The 13376-nt window shown below is 43.2% G+C and overlaps 1 protein-coding gene across 1 annotated transcript in view; it reads right to left on the minus strand.

Annotated features, from left to right (window-relative positions):
* sertad4 (SERTA domain containing 4) overlaps window positions 1–7892 on the minus strand; it is a 30921-nt gene extending 23029 nt beyond the window's left edge. The window contains exon 1 of the mRNA XM_086050622.1: window positions 7451–7892. The gene's annotated coding sequence lies outside the window, so the exon portion shown is untranslated. The remainder of the gene's footprint in view (window positions 1–7450) is intronic.
* Between the last annotated feature and the right edge of the window lie 5484 nt (window positions 7893–13376).

Consider the following 13376-nt stretch of genomic DNA (forward strand, 5'->3'; position numbering starts at 1 on the left):
AGAACTTTATACACTCAGATACATTTTCAATAGCCTACACTTATTTCCCAGTCTGTCGAACTGTAAGTACACGATGGTGGCTGCCTGCAGCTGATTTAACTTCGAAAACGCCAAAAAGTTTTATATTAAAGTTTGAAATGGCTACGTTAAACCGCATTGTGGGCAAGGGTTAAATCCAATCTAACTAGCTCGCACTCCTTCTCCTGTCTACAAATGCTCTTCTTCTTTTTCTTCTTCTCCCCCTTCTTCTTTGGCGGATTACAGATCTTTTGTGTATACCGGCTCCTACTATGGAAGCAAAGCGTTTCCATATATGTCAATGTAAGCAACCCTGCTTGTATCCAGCCCTGCGAAGAAACACACGAGACAGGTGGGGCATGTTTCTGTCAGTCGTCAGCAAAACGGGATTCCATCAGTGACGGACTGAAAGGTTCATCGGTACTTGACCCGGTTATTAATGATTACACTGACGGACGAAAACCTGCTTCCGTCTGAGTCTGTTATTCTTTTTTTTTTCCCCAGTATTCTTTTTTTTCCAAGTATTCTTTTTGTTCAAGTTTCCCATCATTCGTCTAATTCAGCAAAACAGCTCTCCGTCAGTAATGACAGAATGTCCACCTCTGCAAGTGATAAAACGATCCATCTTTAAATGGAAGACTCTGGGTTAATAATAGCCGCTAGCCTTGTTGCGGGCTCCTAGTTATGTTCCAGTTGATCATGGAAATGAAAACAATCCTCTGCATTGGCTCAGCAGTGCAGGGGCGTGGAGTGAGGAGTGGTTCATTTGTATGAGAGAGACATAAAAGACAAACAACCATTCAGTGTGGAGTCTTCAATTAACCTAACATGTACGTTTTTGCGATGTGGACAGAAGCTGGAGAAAAGCCACACGAGCAAGGGGAAAGCATGCAAACTCCACACAAGAAGGCTAAAGTGACAACACTCGGCACATATCTGTTCAAAATTTTAATTATGGTGGACGGTTAACATCGATGTTAAGTATGTAACAGGGTAATAATAGTTTGGGATTTTTCATTATAGATGGTTTTTAGTATAAAATTGTATTTTATATATATATATATATATATATATATATATATATATATATATATATATATATATATATATATATATATATATATATATATATATATATATATATATATTAGGGTTGTCAAAGTTAAAGCTTTAAAGAGGGGCTTAAGCGAAACACACTTTTTTCAAGAATACGTTCCCAGCAGGCCCACTAGTTGAAACTCGGCATTCTGATTAATATTGCGTTTGTGGAATATGAGTTAAGCAGCAAAAACCAACCGTTTTTAGCCATCTCAGGGGGCGGCCATTTTGTCACTTCTGTCGACTGAAAATTATATCACTACTGCTCAGGTAACGACCAATCACGGCTCAACTTGAGAAAACAGGTCAGTCGTTACCTGAGCCCTGAGCAGTTGTGATGTCATTTTCAGTCAACAGAAGTCACAAAATGGCCGCCCCCAGAGATGGCTAAAAACGGATGGATTAACTCTTATTCCACAAACACAATATTTATCAGAATGCCTTGTTTCAACTAGTGGGCTTGCATAGGACATATTCTAGAAAAAAATGTTTCGGTTGACTTCCACTTTAACTATGGAGATTAATTTAAATTTCATAACACACTAAAAAAAATTAACTCAGATAATTCAGTTTTATTTTCTTGCTGTAGCAGCTGACCTCTGCTCACTGTGTAGCCAAACTTAGAGGAGAGTCACTGTCACAAAGACAGACTCGTACGCAGTTTTACTTTAAAAAGTTGCTTGGCGGCTTATTGGAGAAATCCAAAATAATTTGCACAGCCAAATTTAAATACCATATTAGTTGTACGTCTTTGGTGTATTGTTCAACTGTTGTATTTTACAGGAAAAGAATAGTATTCAAGGATCAAAGAAAGCTATTAGAACAGTCTTTGAATCGAAATGTTTTTTCCACATTAATTTCAAGATTTTACTCAAGCAAATATAGGTATCAAGCTTTGTAAAAATTTGGAGTTGAAAAATACAATTAATCGCGATCAATTATGGAAAATTTTGCGATTAATCAGTTAAAAAATTGTAATGTTTTGACAGCACTAATATATACAGAGCCGGGCGCCTATTTCCTTATTTAATTGACCCACGTGGTACCAGTCGATGTTGAGAACGAACTTATCCTGTACTACATAACACGCTGGTGCCGCCCGCACTCCAGACACGTGGCCGAGAAAAAACTGAAAAATAAAACAGTGTCATGTACCTTGCCACAGATGCAATGACATATTGTTTTTGTTTCCCCCGATCACCACGCTGTGCATGTGTGTGTCTGTTGTTTTTGTTAGATATTTTTCCTTTGTTTGGCGGCGTGTCTGCTTGTGCGGCGCGTGCTTGTAACATGAAAATTAGGTTCTTGTTGGCAATTGGCTGTCGCCAACGAGGGATGGACCGGAACCACGTGGTCGATTAAATATGCAGGATGGAACGCATATATCATTGAGAACGTACTTTACCGGTACTACGTCAGAAAACCAGGCACTGCTCATCACCTGCCCAATACAATCCCTACAGCGAAACATGGTGTTGGTGCAGGGACAGGACGACAGGTCGCAATTGAAGGAAAGATGAATGCGGCCAAGTACAGAGATATCCTGGAGGAAAACCTCCAGAGTGCTTAGGACCTCACAAAGGGCCGAAGGTTCACCTTTCAACAGGGCAATGACCCCGAAATTAAAATAACAAAGGAGCGGCTTCAGAACAACTTTGTGACCGTTCTTGACTGGCCCAGCCAGAGCCCTGACCTGAACCCGAACGGGCATCTCTGGAGAGACCTGAAAATGTCTGTACACCATGTGCACCATCCAACCTGAGAAAACTGGAGAGGATCGGCAAATCCAGGTGTGGAAAACTTGTTGCATGATTCCCAATAAGACTCATGGCTATAGTTAGTTTGATAAACAAAATGTACTGTAGTTTCAGTTACTTTTTGTTTTGGTCTAAGCACAATCATTTTTATTAATTTTATTAATTTTTTATTAATTTAAAATTTCATGAAGCAAAAGTTTCCTAACTAACAAGCGGCCAACCTTACTCGCGCCTTTGCGGATCACAAAAGCAAATTCATGATGGGAAAGAAAAAGGTGACCTCCAATCTCTTCATATTAAATCACACAGAACAGCACTAAATAATGAGTGCATTTGTACGTTCATGTCCATTTATCTTTTGTACTGTAAAATATGCACACCTGCGCTTTCCGTTTTTGCGAGTGCAAAACACAAAGGGTTTAGGTATGTGCAGCTCAAGTAGTGTTAATGTTATGCTTGGCCCTGCTTCTGCTGAAAGGCCGTCCTTTAAATATGCATCGACTCTCTTTCAGCGTACGCTGCATGTCTGCTAAGGGCCATGTTTTGAAATGCTACTCCAGATGTGAGTCTCAGTGTCCTGCTGAGAGAGATGAATGGCTTGGGGTGCTGCTGGCTACCTACAGGTTCACTTCCTTAATGAGCAGAAGAATCTGCTGAGAGCAAGATATGATTGATAGCGTCACACGAGAACAAGAGGGAGGGAAACACAGCAAGAGCTTGTGATAAAAATGAAGGTGCGGCGGACTCTGGCAGGCGGCGAAGGCAAGAAATCTGGCACTGGCCTTTCACAATTACTGCCATTAAACCACCATGCTTCAAAGCAGGGCACTTCCTCCTGTTGAAACTTTCGCTGATTTGTGAACTTCATTTAAGGTGGCTATGCTTCCATGTTATGTACTTCATCATACTCGACAAGGTACACATTTTTTTCCGTCCGACGGAAATAAACACCACGTGAATGTACGGCCATACACCGGTGTGAGGGGCATGGAGGCAGTTTGGGGGAAGTGCCTCGCCCAAGGACACGATGACACATGACTCGGACAGAGCGGGAATGAAACAGTCAACTCTCCGGTTACTGGACGACTACTCTAGATGTGAGCCATGGCTGCCCATCGGTTCTTCATGCATTGACAAGGTATCGGATTAGGACTCGATATCGGCAGGAACTCAAAATCACCGACTTGGACTCGGACTATTTCTTTGTGAATGCTGTTATGTACAAAAACAGAATATTGTGATTTTTTTTTTTTTTTTTTTAATATGAGCTTCTTTTTGTTTTTTTTACAATATCGTCAGCTTTTGTACAGTATCGTGAGCTTTTTATATATTGCCAACCTCCCTACAATATCGTGATTATTACCGTATCGTGAGGTTAAAATCATGATATTATCGTATTGTGACATTTGGATATCGTGACATCCCTTTTAGCAGAGCTGGGCAGTCCGTCCCTGAGCCGGACCGGTCGGACCCTCCGGCCCGGCCGGATGGCCATTTTTGGGGCGGAGGGGTAGGGGGTGACAAATTAAAAAAGCAGCTGGACTAAGCATGGCCGGAAGTGGATTTTAGTCCGGCCCACTAATCGGCCCTCATGCGTGTGATGTGCTCGTGAGGCGGCCAAATTTCATCTCAGCCTACTCGGTGAAAGGCTTCTTTTTAGGCTTCTTTCAAAACAAATTGTGTCCGGGAGGAAAATCACTCAAGTATGACACTGGCACATCATGCACTTCCCTACTTCCGGAAATACGCTCTAGCAAACCTGCTGTGTAGTGGTTTGCCGGCATGCTTTTGTTTTGAAGGCAGGGAAGTGTGAAGGAGGGGAGTGTGGAAAATAGGTAACTTGTAGGGTTTGAATAGTAAGTTAGCCAGCTAATTGTGTTTGAATAAACCTCTTCCATTAGCCTCTCTCCCGCCGGGACATCGTGCACGTTTTTTGGGGGGGTGGGGGGTTGGAGGTCGGAACGGGGCGGGGGCCGACAATGTTTATGAATATGGCCGGGGGGTTGCGGCCGGACGGGCAAAAAAGGATCAAGTGCCCAGCTCTGCCTTTTAGCTACAACTGGTGAAATAAATACTGTAGACTAGCTACCAAAGGGGGTGGTCGACTGGTTAGCACGTTCACCTCACAGTTCAGAGGTCGTGGGTTTGATCCCGGCCTCCCTGAGTGGAGTTTGCATGTTCTCCCCATGCCGGCGTGGATTTTCTCCGGGTACTCCAGTTTCCTCCCACATTCCAAAAACATGCATGGTCAATTGATTGAACTCTCTAAATTGCCCCTAGGTGTGATTGTGAGTGCTGTTGTTTGTTTGTCTCTGTGTGCCCTGCGATTGGCTGGCAACCAATTCAGGGTGTCCCCCGCTTACTGCCCGAAGACAGCTGGGATAGGCTCCAGCACGCCCGCGACCCTTGTGAGGATAAGTGGTATCGATAATGGATGGATGGATGGAGAGCTACCAAGGCAGAAAACTAGCTAAATAGCATGGCTAACATCGGTTCGTTTACCCTCTAATAATACTTACCAAAGGGGAGAAGAGCTGAGAAGAAGCTACTTATTTTGTGAATAAAAAAAGTACTTCTACTGTAGTATTACATTACAATTTCATTTACAAAAAAAATCATTTGACATCTCCTAATGTACTACAGATTACATTCAAGGGGAAGTTATTAGTTACAAAACAATACATTTTACAAATGCAATTGCAATATAAGGATACCGTGGAACCACAATATTTGATCCCAGCCCATGCCTATGTGTAAGATAAGGCCATGCCAAGACATGAGGAAGATGGCTGATTGTTGTCACATATTAAACAGGCAGTCCTTGCCAGAAATTTCTGCAGCCTCCCTGACCATTTTTCATCTTGTCTTTGCAGTCATTTTGGAGGGATTTCCATTTCTCAGTTTTGCTTCTGTTTGATCCTGTGGAAGCTGTCCGCAGACCGTTACTTGTGTAAATAGAAAAAAAATGCTAAAACAGCTACAATTTACTTGGTGTTAGTCAGAGACGCTTTCATTGGTGTGTGCACTGCCCACTCCCATTTAACACAAGTTTGAATGATTCGGTGAATTCTAAACACAGCCAGAAGAGGGTGTGCAGCCACATGCTTTTTTTTTTTTTTTTTTTTTAATATCCTCTTTTGTTTTTTTTAATTTGAGTTCTACAGATTATGGTGGAAACTATTTCCAAATGACAGATCATTGACTTGTTTTGTTATTTTATATCACAAAAACCTGCCATTTGAACAAATATGTGTAGCAAGGGCGTAACTAGAACTATTTCACTGGGGGTGGCCAGAATGACACAACGTCTCAATAAGGTTTGGCTATAGGTGCTTCCATCCATCCATCATTCTTTATCAGATCATCCACAGTCAAGGTTTCCATCCATCCATCCATTAACCAAATCGCTTATCCTCACAAGGGTCGCGGGGCGTGCTGGAGCCTATCCCAGCTGTCTTCGGGCAGTAGGCAGGGGACACCCCGAATTGGTTGCCAGCCAATCGCAGGGCACACAGAGACAAACAAACATTCGCACTCATAAGGGGCAATTTAGAGTGTTCAATCAACTTACCATGCATGTTTTTGGAATGTGGGAGGAAACCGGGGTACCCGGAGAAAACCCACGCGGGTACGAGGAGAACATGCAAACTCCACACAGGGAGGTCGGAGCCGGGATCGAACCCAGGACCTCTGAACTGTGAGGCAGACGTGCTAACCAGTCGGCCACCGTGCCGCCCCAGTCAAGGTTTCATAAAATAAAATTCACACATATCCCTGTAAAAAAATGACAGAAAAAACACAGTTTTCAATTATTACAGATATTAACTGGGGGGTGGCCACAGACTGACAAGGGGTGGCCCCTTTACAGAGTGCAGTATCAGTCACCGACCATTAACAATACTAAGTGTGTATTGTTAACTCTGTGGAGTTAAGAAATAAGGGGCAAACATGTTGTGTCATCGGGAATATGCCATTTGTTGGGGAGTAAAATGATTTGGCAAATGGGGCTAACCAACAGGACCTTAAAATGATAGACCTCAAGTGACGCTCTGGGAAGTAAATGTTTTCAAGAAATAACTGCAGTCAGCTTTACAATAACAATTTAAAAAGCCAGAACCCTTCTGCAGTTTAATGAAGTGACGCTGGTGAGACGCCATGAGTGAAGCTGCTTTATATCGCCCCGTTTAATGCACTAAACCAGTCTATCATGTCACAGCATTCATTCACACAGACGAACATTTGGCTGGTTTAACCAGACCTGGACACGGTTTAGCAAGCTAAAAGTGACCACCTCAGTCGATAGCAATGTACATTTGTGTCATAGATTGTCCGCAGAGCTTCAAAGAAATCCTCAAATCTGTCCAGATATGTCATTTGCACGGCATTATTTTTCCAATTAGAACGTATAATCCAAAACATGATTAAAAAAATGACTCGCGTTGGTTTGGCCAGTCTTCTTCGGGTAAACATTAGGACAACTTTTAATTTCAAGATCTATTACACTGCAATGACAGCTTAGTGATTGACGTTAAATGCCCTGCACATATGACAGCAGCCTATAATTATTTTTGTCTTACCTGTGTTGGATTCCTTTGGTATTTGATTCCACGCTTGTTTTTCAGATAAAGATGAAATCCTAGCACAGCAGCAATAAAACGCAAAAGTTAAAAACAAAAACAACAACAACAAAAAAAAAACGTGCAAGCCTTGTTTCAAGTGTAACTGCAAGCAGCAACTACAATGAACATGCGCGCGTTTTCACACGCTAACAGGCAAGAGAATCCCCGCGCACCGTCCACTGTGGCCAAAACGTCTTTTCCGTTTCCTCAATTAGGGAGGAAAAAAAGATGTCATTAATTAGTCACTGTGTCCACAGAGCTTTCCCGAGAACAAGCGAAGGCGCGGCCGCGGCTGTAGTCTCGATAGAGAAGAAGAGAAAAACAACACCAGCGTCGCAGTCGCATCCCTTCAAGTCAACTGCTGCTGTGAAGCGTTCGCGGACTACTCGTAATTTGCCAAACTGGTCATCTGGGAAACCCAAACCCAAAGAAAGAAAGAATGTTGACGTACGTGTCTGTTTTCTTTTTGTTGTTGTTTTTCGTTTCGATTGCGTATTTACAAAATCCAAGTTTAAAGCTGTAGTTGAAAGTAACTTACATTTTATACTTCTGATCTGATTTATTTATCAATATTGTTTTGCTTTTTCCTTTATTTCCGATAACACGCAAAGTATTCTAGCACTTTTTTTTTGACAGTACGGTTGCAAAATGTGGCCGACAAAGAGGGGAGGGAGCAAGCCCCTCTCATCTGTTCTGCATTTCCCCCTTGATTCCGCAAGCAGCCACTGAATCTTATTTTCCAGCATTTTTCCCTCGAGCGCTTTGTTCTGTGTTCAGCTGTGGAATGTGCAGATAAAAAAAACATTCTTCTGATCCTGGGTTCTGTCTTTCCGCGCTTGCAACTAAAGGTGATTGTGAAGGCCTTTTTTCAGTTGTTTGCAAAAATCACAGACTTGTCTTGAATTAAACAGAAAAAGTCCATGCGCTTACAAATTGACCTCATGATAAAGATTTTTAATGAGCAATGTCGATCAAGATAAAACATAAAATAGTCAAACTTGCACACAACGTGTGCTTACACAACTGCATACAATCATTTGTAAAGATCAATACTATTCTATGCTAAAAGTAATTACAATGATAAAGATCTGACCCCAAATATCCATATAGTCACGTGACGTCGGTACTCTTGACTAAACTGGGAATTTGTCAACCTTTCCAAGAAATATATTGATCCTTAATCTTATGCAATTTCTATTAGTGCATCGAGTGTTTACATGTTTTAAGTGTAATTATCCTCCATGTAACTCGCTCTACAAAGGCATGTATTTATTTCAATAATATTTGGGGGTATCGTTCAAAAGTTAAGTAGAGTCACATATAGGACTAACTGCAGTCTAATTGTTCTGTATTTTAGAATTTCAATTGTTGAATAGTATAATGTATAAGTTTAAACAAGCCAAACACTGTCAAACAAATTAAATTGTAATGGCTGCTCCACCTGTTGGTTGCTTGGTGGTGATGCAGTGTTTAGCAGCATGCAAAAATGCAATCCGAGGTTTCAATCCTGACATTTTGAAATTGCCCTGCAGTCGTTCCCGTTCCCTGGAGAAGCAGATGTCCAAGCGGTGCACAAGTTGCACCTTCCCATGGCGCTGAGCACAAAAATATGGCAAGGTCTCATGAAAACAGCTCTCACACAAGTTTTGCCCATCAATTTATCATAAATCAAACATTTTGAAAATACAGTATACAAATGTCAAGTAGTACAGACGAAGTACATTTCTAGGTGCAAGTCCGTGAAGACACTATTTGACTGGCTGCTGTGTAAGAAGGCACAAGGCACCGATGCCCTTCTGCAAGCCGTTATAGTTTGATGAGGTGGCAAAGCAATCATAACCAAGCTTGGTTTTAAATTGCAAACTAAACATGCAAATTTCAAATGGGCTTTGGTAGAGTCCTCTCTTTCCAAGTATTCATTCGATTTTTACAGAAGCAATGGTTGCAATATCAGACATTTAATGGACATTGTGTTGACCTTAATTAATCCCTGGGAATCTTGTTTTTTGTAATAAAACAAGTATTTACCCAGAAATAATGTTTTCTGCAAATATAGATATATATATATAATTTAAAAAATAATTTTCACATAAATGTGTCCTGTTAGCTCGTTGAAGAGTTGCTATCAAGCATTTGTGGCATTTCGGAATGGAGCTACTTATACCCTCTAAAAACAGTTGGGTTAAAAATAACATTATTCCATAATTTGGGGTCAAAAATGGACCGATCCACTACTTGGGTCAATTTGACCCACACTCTTGCGTTGTTTTTTACAAAGCAGCCCAATTTTGGAGGTTGTTCTGTACAAAACTACTAATTTTGGGGTTTGTTTTTGCCAAAAACAACCCAGAAAGTTGGGTCAAATTGACCCAATTTGTTCATCGGTCCATTTTGTGAACCAAAATTGTGTTATTTTTAACCCAACTGTTTTTACAACCCGTGGCAAAAATTGATGTTCATTCACTTGTTTAAAGGAAATCCTGAATGGGCTTAAAGCGGAAGTCAACGTAACCATATGTTTTTCAAGAATATGTTTCATGCAAGCCCACTAGTTGAAACAGGGCATTCTGATAAATATTGCGTTTGTGGAATAAGTGTTAGTCCACTCGTTTTTAGCCATCTCCGGGGGCGGCCATTTTGTCTTCTGTCGACTGAAAATGACATCATAACTGCTCACAACGACCAATCGGGCTCAGATTCAGAGAACAGGTCAGCTGTGATTGATTGTTGTAAGCAGTTGTGATGTCATTTTCAGTCGACAGAAGACAAAATGGCCACCCCCAGAGATGGCTAAAAACAAGTGCATTTTGCTACTTAATTTATATTCCACAAAGGCAACATTAATCAGAATGCCGTGTTTCAACTAGTGGGCCTGCTGGGAACATATTCTTGAAAAAATTATGCTTGGCTTGACTTCCGCTTTAACATTGGCACTTATTGTACATCATAGGTCTGTATGTAAAGATGTCAGCAAAAAAATTCACCCCGCTAAAAGAATCTGTAATGATTTTTTTTTTTTTTTGTGATGAATTTTACCACAGATTGGCAGGTCCACTTTTGGCTTTTTTTTCCATCTGCCTGTCACGTAAGAGACGGAAAGAGGCAAGCATTGTAATATTGTTTACTGGCTTGTTTTGTGACGTTCCGTTGTCACCTCATGTCTGAAATGGGGATTAATCATCACCAAAATTCCAATGCACATTACTACTCTTGTCCACTTCAACCTGTGAAAATATAAAAGCGAGCTGCAGAATATTTTGGATTTAGGTATGAAGGTTCATATGAGCAGAAAACACGATCTCATCCACATCAAATGAGCTAAATCTCTTTTTCAATAGGTTCGATCAGATGCCTGCCTCCACTCCGTCTCTCCTGCTGCAGTCTCCACCTACTCCTCCTGCTGGGCGTGTCACCCCCTCCCCTCTTTTCTCCACAGTCTCCAGCTCCCAGCTACACCAGATAGCCACCACTCCTTCCTGTCCAGCCTTGGCCTTCACAACATCTCAGGTGAGGAACCAGCTGAAGAAGATGAAGGCGAGGAAGGCAGCGGGTCCAGATGGCATCAGCCCCCAGCTCCTCAAATCCTGCGCAGACCAGCTGTGTGGAATTGTCCAGCACATGTTCAACCTGAGCCTGAAGCTGGGCAGGGTCCCCCAGCTATGGAAAACATCCTGCCTGGTCCCGGTGCCAAAGACCCCCCACCCGAAGGAGCTCAACAGCTTCAGACCGGTGGCGCTGACGTCTCACCTGATGAAGACCCTGGAGAGACTGGTCCTTGTCCACCTGCGCCCCCTGGTGAGCTCCTCAATGGACCCACTCCAGTTCGCATACCAGCCTGGCATCAGTGTGGATGATGCCATCATCTACCTCCTCCACACTTCACTCTCCCACCTGGAGAAGGCGGGGAGCACTGTGAGGATCATGTTCTTTGATTTCTCCAGTGCTTTCAACACCATCCAGCCCACCCTACTGGGAGACAAGCTGGAGCGGGCGGGGGTGGCGCACCACCTCACCACATGGATCCAGGACTACCTCACAAACCGGCCACAGTATGTGAGGACACAGGACTGTGTGTCTGACGTGCTCCTCTGCAGCACGGGGGCCCCACAGGGAACTGTCTTGGCTCCCTTCCTGTTCACCCTCTACACCTCGGACTTCAACTACAACACCCCTACCTGTCACCTGCAGAAGTTCTCTGACGACTCTGCGATTGTCGGCCTCATCACAGGCGGAGATGATCGGGAGTACAGAGAACTTACTCAGGGTTTTGTGGACTGGTGCCAGCAGAACCGCCTCCTGATCAATGCGGGGAAATCCAAAGAAATGGTGGTGGATTTCGGTAGGCGCCAGCACTCTTCACCTGCACCAGTGAACATCCGGGGAACAGATGTTGAGAGAGTCTCAACTTACAAGTACCTGGGTGTTCATCTGAACAATAAACTGGACTGGTGCGACAACACAGACGCTCTCTATAGGAAGAGTCAGAGCAGACTCTTCCTCCTCAGGAGACTGAGGTCTTTTGGGGTTCAGGGGACACTCCTCAGGAACTTTTATGACTCGGTGGTTGCATCGGTCATCTTCCAGGGAGTGGTCACCTGGGCAGGCGGCGTCTCGGCCCGGGACAAGAAGCGGCTGGACAAACTGGTCAAGAGGGCCGGCTCTGTCCTGGGCTGCTCCCTGGACTCTGTGGACTCGGTGGGGGACAGGAGGATGTTGGCCAAGCTGTCATCAATGCTGGGCAACCCGGACCACCCCCTCCAGGGCACCCTAACAGCACTCCACAGCACCTTCAGTGACAGACTGTTACACCCTCGCTGTGCAAAGGAGAGATTCCGCCGTTCCTTCTTGCCTGCTGCTGTCAGACTCTTTAACAAGAACATTGTGTAGTCTCTACAAACTGGCGGTCATTAGTGCAATTGTGCAGTCCTGCACCTGAGCTCGTATCGTGCAATACCCAATATTCCCCACTACTGTAATACCGTGCAATACTCAACATTCCCCACTACTGTTAGTCTAGTTTTATTTTTATCCAATGCTGTTCCTTACATTTCACTACAGCACTGCAGCACTGTCACTTAGAGTATTTTTTCCTCTGTACTATGTACAGGCCGAAATGAGTGTTCCTCATATTTTTTATGTAGATGTAGGTTGGTGTGTATACACATGTGTATATACACATGTTACTGCGTATATCTACATAGGTTTGATTCTAAATGTTTGCCGTCAATGTTATACATTAATGGCCACATTATGCCGCCGCCCCTGTGTGACCTATATCTTTGCTACTGTAACAATGAAAATTTCCCCACTGTGGGATCAATAAAGGCATTCTTATTCTTATTATTCTTATCATCAAAAATCTTGTGTTTTTCTCAGCCGTAGCGGGTCGAACTCTTATTCTGTCCAGCCAGAGAATCAGCTCGGCGTCGCAGTGGAAGTGGGTGTCAACTTCGGATAAACACCTCCTCGACAAGCCCCGGAGGTCGGCTTGGCGAAATTTCTGCGTCACATTTCGAGAGTGTCAATGTCGGATAGGTTGCCTTGGTGAAATTTCATGGTTGGAAAAGTCCAGCACGCCCGCGCACGACCCGAGTGAGGATACACGTGCAGAGAATGGATGGATGGATGGACTTTGAAAAATTGGGTGCTCCAAACTTCCAGCGATGAGGCCGACCCCTCATCTGAGTGCGGTCATTTAGAGTGCCTCATTTTCGGATAGGTGTTGAAGGGTGTACCCCATAGATAAGAGGTGGACTTCGGGGGGAAAAGTAAGTCAAGCTTAACACTGAAAGATTTAAATGTAATATATATTGACCTATGAGCAATTCAATGAGCAGTCTCGGACACATTGTGTTTGCGTATCTTGGTCTAAGAAAACAGACAG

The sequence above is a fragment of the Filicampus tigris genome, chromosome 13, assembly GCF_054856515.1.
Source record: "Filicampus tigris isolate MCC_2025a chromosome 13, RoL_Ftig_1.0, whole genome shotgun sequence".
NCBI classification, from domain to species: domain Eukaryota; kingdom Metazoa; phylum Chordata; class Actinopteri; order Syngnathiformes; family Syngnathidae; genus Filicampus; species Filicampus tigris.